The sequence below is a fragment of the Simochromis diagramma genome, unplaced genomic scaffold (genome assembly GCF_900408965.1).
Source record: "Simochromis diagramma unplaced genomic scaffold, fSimDia1.1 OVJJ01000387.1, whole genome shotgun sequence".
Lineage (NCBI taxonomy): Eukaryota > Metazoa > Chordata > Actinopteri > Cichliformes > Cichlidae > Simochromis > Simochromis diagramma.
In genome coordinates this window covers 9831511-9837394 of record NW_024387152.1, presented here as the reverse complement: position 1 = coordinate 9837394, position 5884 = coordinate 9831511, and positions in this window count along the sequence as shown.

Below are 5884 nucleotides of genomic sequence, written 5' to 3'. Positions count from 1 at the left end.
CGGCCTCCTCATGGTTCCCATTTGCCTGCGGGATCCCCAGGTACTTGTAACTGTCCTCTATGTCTGCAATGTTGCCTTCTGGTAGTTCAATCCCCTCAGTTTTGACTACCTTCCCTCTCTTTGTTACCATCCGACTACACTTCTCCAGTCCGAACGACATTCCAATGTCATTGCTGTATAGCCTGGTAGTGTGGATCAGTGAATCGATGTCTCGTTCACTCTTGGCATACAGCTTGATGTCATCCATGTACAGGAGGTGGCTGACAACTGCTCCGTTCCGTAGTCGGTATCCGTAGCCAGTCTTGTTAATGATCTCACTGAGGGGGTTCAGGCCTATGCAGAACAGCAGTGGGGACAGAGCATCTCCTTGGTAGATCCCGCACTTGATGGTGACTTGTGCTATGGGCTTGGAGTTGGCCTCTAGTGTTGTACGCCACATCCCCATTGAGTTCCTGATGAAGGCTCTTAGGGTCCCATTGATCTTGTACAATTCTAGGCATTCCAGTATCCAGCTGTGGGGCATTGAGTCATAGGCCTTCTTGTAATCAATCCAGGCAGTGCACAGGTTGGTCAGTCTGGTCTTGCAGTCTCGGCTGACTCTTCTGTCTACCAGTAGCTGGTGTTTTGCGCCTCTGGTATTCTTGCCAATTCCTTTCTGTGTCCCACTCATGTATTGACCCATGTGCCTGTTCATCTTAGCCGATATGATGCCTGACAGGAGCTTCCATGTAGTACTGAGGCAGGTTATTGGTCGGTAGTTGGAGGGGACCGGTCCCTTCTTGGGGTCCTTGGGGATCAGGACCGTCCGACCTTCGGTTAGCCATTCCGGGTGTCTCTCGTTAACTAGCAGCTGGTTCATTTGTGCTGCCAGACGCTCGTGGAGTGCAGTCAGCTTCTTTAGCCAGTAGGCGTGAACCATGTCGGGCCCTGGTGCTGTCCAACTCTTCATACTGGAGACCCTTTCTTGGATATCTGCCACTGTGATGGTTACTGGACCCTGTTCAGGGAGGTCGCTGTGGTCTGCCCTCAGATCCACTAGCCACTGAGCATTGCCGTTATGGGTTGCGTCCTTCTCCCATATGCTCTTCCAGTATTGCTCCGTCTCCAGCCTTGGTGGTGCTGTTCTCTTATTATTGTTCCCTTGCCACTGAGAGTACACCTTTGCTGGTTCTGTGGAGAACAGCTGGTTTATTCTCCTGCCTTCTATCTCTCTGGTGTACCTCCTCAAGCGGATGGCCAAGGCTGTGAGTCTTTGCTTGGCAGTTTCCAAGGCCTCAGGTATGGGACAGCTTGCTGTATTTCTTATGCACCTTCTTTGTCGCACCTTTCTGCAACTCCGTTAGTTGGCTAACCTCCCTCCGTGCTACTTTGATCTTGCCCTCTAGCCTCCTTCTCCATGGAGGGTACTGCCCCTTGTGGCTGTTCAACTTGTAGCCAAGCATCTCACTGATCACTGCTGCCGTATTGTAGATCAGCTTGTTAGTGTCGGTAATCGTGGTTGTAGGTATTGTCCGTAGTGCTGCATTAACATCATCTAGCAGACCTTCTGAGGGTACTTCACGTAATCTTGGTAACCGGCTACGGGGGATCCAGGTTTCAAGCTTGGCCATTATCCTATTTTTCAGGTCAGTTCCTCTCGCACTCAACGGTCCTTCTCCTATCGCACTTGGGGCTATGTACCCAATCTCGGGTGGGGGTGATGATATCTCCCCCCTGACCTGGCGTCCTGACTCCTCCTTGCCGTAGCATTTGTGTTGTACCTCGTCAATCTCTAGCTGTGAGAGCAGTCCCTTCTTTCGAATGTTGGAACACTGAGCTACTAGTTGTTTCGCCGTCATTGTGGATGTTGGGTATCGAAGAATCCATAGGTCCATCATCCTATTCATGTAGCCCCTTCCGCTGGGGTTACTTGCGTAGTAGCATTCCAACAACGCCCTGTTTTCATCTCTTGCCCACCAATGCCTTCTTGTTCCAGTAGCCCACTTTTCGTCAGGGTGCCCTGGTTCCTCAACACCTGACGCGGACCTTGTTGATCCGGGCGACGTCCGAGCCGGCATGCCTTCACCGACACTAACAAACTGATCTACAATACGGCAGCAGTGATCAGTGAGATGCTTGGCTACAAGTTGAACAGCCACAAGGAGCAGTACCCTCCATGGAGAAGGAGGCTAGAGGGCAAGATCAAAGTAGCACGGAGGGAGGTTAGCCAACTAACGGAGTTGCAGAAAGGTGCGACAAAGAAGGTGCATAAGAAATACAGCAAGCTGCCCATACCTGAGGCCTTGGAAACTGCCAAGCAAAGACTCACAGCCTTGGCCAGCCGCTTGAGGAGGTACACCAGAGAGATAGAAGGCAGGAGAATAAACCAGCTGTTCTCCACAGAACCAGCAAAGGTGTACTCTCAGTGGCAAGGGAACAATAATAATAAGAGAACAGCACCACCAAGGCTGGAGACGGAGCAATACTGGAAGAGCATATGGGAGAAGGACGCAACCCATAACGGCAATGCTCAGTGGCTAGTGGATCTGAGGGCAGACCACAGCGACCTCCCTGAACAGGGTCCAGTAACCATCACAGTGGCAGATATCCAAGAAAGGGTCTCCAGTATGAAGAGTTGGACAGCACCAGGGCCCGACATGGTTCATGCCTACTGGCTGAAGAAGCTGACTGCACTCCACGAGCGTCTGGCAGCACAAATGAACCAGCTGCTAGTTAACGAGAGACACCCGGAATGGCTAACCGAAGGTCGGACGGTCCTGATCCCCAAGGACCCCAAGAAGGGACCGGTCCCCTCCAACTACCGACCAATAACCTGCCTCAGTACTACATGGAAGCTCCTGTCAGGCATCATATCGGCTAAGATGAACAGGCACATGGGTCAATACATGAGTGGGACACAGAAAGGAATTGGCAAGAATACCAGAGGCGCAAAACACCAGCTACTGGTAGACAGAAGAGTCAGCCGAGACTGCAAGACCAGACTGACCAACCTGTGCACTGCCTGGATTGATTACAAGAAGGCCTATGACTCAATGCCCCACAGCTGGATACTGGAATGCCTAGAATTGTACAAGATCAATGGGACCCTAAGAGCCTTCATCAGGAACTCAATGGGGATGTGGCGTACAACACTAGAGGCCAACTCCAAGCCCATAGCACAAGTCACCATCAAGTGCGGGATCTACCAAGGAGATGCTCTGTCCCCACTGCTGTTCTGCATAGGCCTGAACCCCCTCAGTGAGATCATTAACAAGACTGGCTACGGATACCGACTACGGAACGGAGCAGTTGTCAGCCACCTCCTGTACATGGATGACATCAAGCTGTATGCCAAGAGTGAACGAGACATCGATTCACTGATCCACACTACCAGGCTATACAGCAATGACATTGGAATGTCGTTCGGACTGGAGAAGTGTAGTCGGATGGTAACAAAGAGAGGGAAGGTAGTCAGAACTGAGGGGATTGAACTACCAGAAGGCAACATTGCAGACATAGAGGACAGTTACAAGTACCTGGGGATCCCGCAGGCAAATGGGAACCATGAAGAGGCCGCTAGAAAGGCTGCAACCACCAAGTACCTGCAGAGGGTCAGGCAAGTCCTGAGGAGTCAGCTGAATGGTAAGAACAAGATCCGGGCCATCAACACGTACGCCCTGCCCGTGATCAGGTACCCTGCTGGGGTAATAGGCTGGCCAAAGGAGGAGATAGAAGCCACTGACATAAAGACAAGAAAGCTCCTTACCATGCATGGAGGGTTTCACCCCAAGTCCAGCACCCTGAGGCTGTACGCTAAGCGGAAGGAAGGGGGCCGGGGACTGGTGAGTGTCAGCACCACAGTCCAGGATGAGACAACGAACATCCAAGAATACATTGGGAAGATGGCCCCAACTGACCGAGTGCTCAGTGAATACCTCAGGCAGCAGAAACCCAAGAAAGAGGAGGGAGACGAGGAACCATCATGGAAGGACAGGCCCCTGCACGGTATGTACCACCGGCAGATAGAGGAGGTGGCTGATATCCAGAAATCCTACCAGTGGCTGGACAAAGCTGGACTGAAAGACAGCAAAGAGGCACTAATCATGGCAGCACAAGAACAAGCTCTGAGTACAAGATCCATAGAGGCTGGGGTCTATCACACCAGGCAAGACCCCAGGTGCAGGCTGTGTAAAGATGCCCCAGAGACAATCCAGCACATAACAGCAGGGTGCAAGATGCTAGCAGGCAAGGCATACATGGAACGCCACAACCAAGTGGCCGGCATAGTGTACAGGAACATCTGTGCCGAGTATAACCTGGAAGTCCCGAGGTCAAAATGGGAGATGCCCCCAAGAGTGGTGGAGAATGACCGAGCTAAGATCCTGTGGGACTTCCAGATACAGACGGACAAAATGGTGGTGGCTAACCAACCGGACATAGTGGTGGTAGACAAACAGAAGAAGACGGCCGTAGTGATCGATGTAGCGGTTCCGAATGACAGCAATATCAGGAAGAAGGAACACGAGAAGCTGGAGAAATACCAAGGGCTCAGAGAAGAGCTCGAGAGGATGTGGAGGGTGAAGGTAACGGTGGTCCCCGTGGTAATCGGAGCACTAGGTGCGGTGACTCCCAAGCTAGGCGAGTGGCTCCAGCAGATCCCGGGAATAACATCGGAGATCTCTGTCCAGAAGAGCGCAGTCCTGGGAACAGCTGAGATACTGCGCAGGACCCTCAAGCTCCCAGGCCTCTGGTAGAGGACCCGAGCTTGAAGGATAAACCGTCCGCAGGGGCGTGCTGGGTGTTTTTTTTTTTTTTTGGTGTGTGTGTGGGAGATATCTATACATATACATAGATATAGACATATACATATATACATATTAGATTCATATACATAATATACTTATATACAATATATATACATATATAATAGTAGTACATATATATACATAGTATATATATATATATACAGATATATATATATATATAACATATACACATATACATATATAACTATATAATACATATGACATATATACAGTAGATATAGAGGCACACACCAGATATAAACATATATATATACACATATATATATACAGATATATATATATATATAGATATATGTATACTATATATAGATATATATATATATATATATGTATATATATATATATATACACACACATATATATCAGGCAACACATAACACTGACTGAACCCTGAAATGCAGCTGTATTTCTCAGTATGTGCATTTGCAACTGAAATGCTAATGCATTGACTATCAGGCAAGTTTCGAGGGCTTTTAAAAAAATTATTCAGCTGAGTCCTCATCATATGCCTCGTTGCCATGTCTTGCTTGCATGCAAACATTCCCTCACTTCACTCCAGCAGCCGGTAAATGAGCCAGCCGGTGTCCGCAGCGCATACCTGTGCTCGCTGACATGTACTAACTCACTCTTCCTGCAGGCCATGGCAGAGGAACGCAGAGCAATCACAACAATCTAAAGGATGAATGTGGCCAAGAGAGAGAAGAGGAGGAAGAAGATAGTATGCATTACAAAAAAAGTGACTTCAGGAATGAAATAACATGAAAAAAAAGAGACTGAGGTGGAAGAGGAGATGAGTAGTAGATGAAGTAAAAGTCAGGAGTTGCCCAAGGCCACGGCCATTGGTGGAGTTTTTGTGTGGGGAGGAGGGAGAGGAAGAGGGAAATCATTAATGAAACACCTGTCTGTTTCTGACTCCCAATAAATCAGAGACTTTTCATCTTTTTGGGGGGAAGGTGATGTTTTAAGAAGGAGGGCAAAATGAAGAGAAGAAGAAAGTGGAGAAGACAGATGGTGTGGAAGGATTAAAGTTCCAGCAAGTACAGCATCTCTGAGGCTGTGAATCCCACATCGAGGAGGTG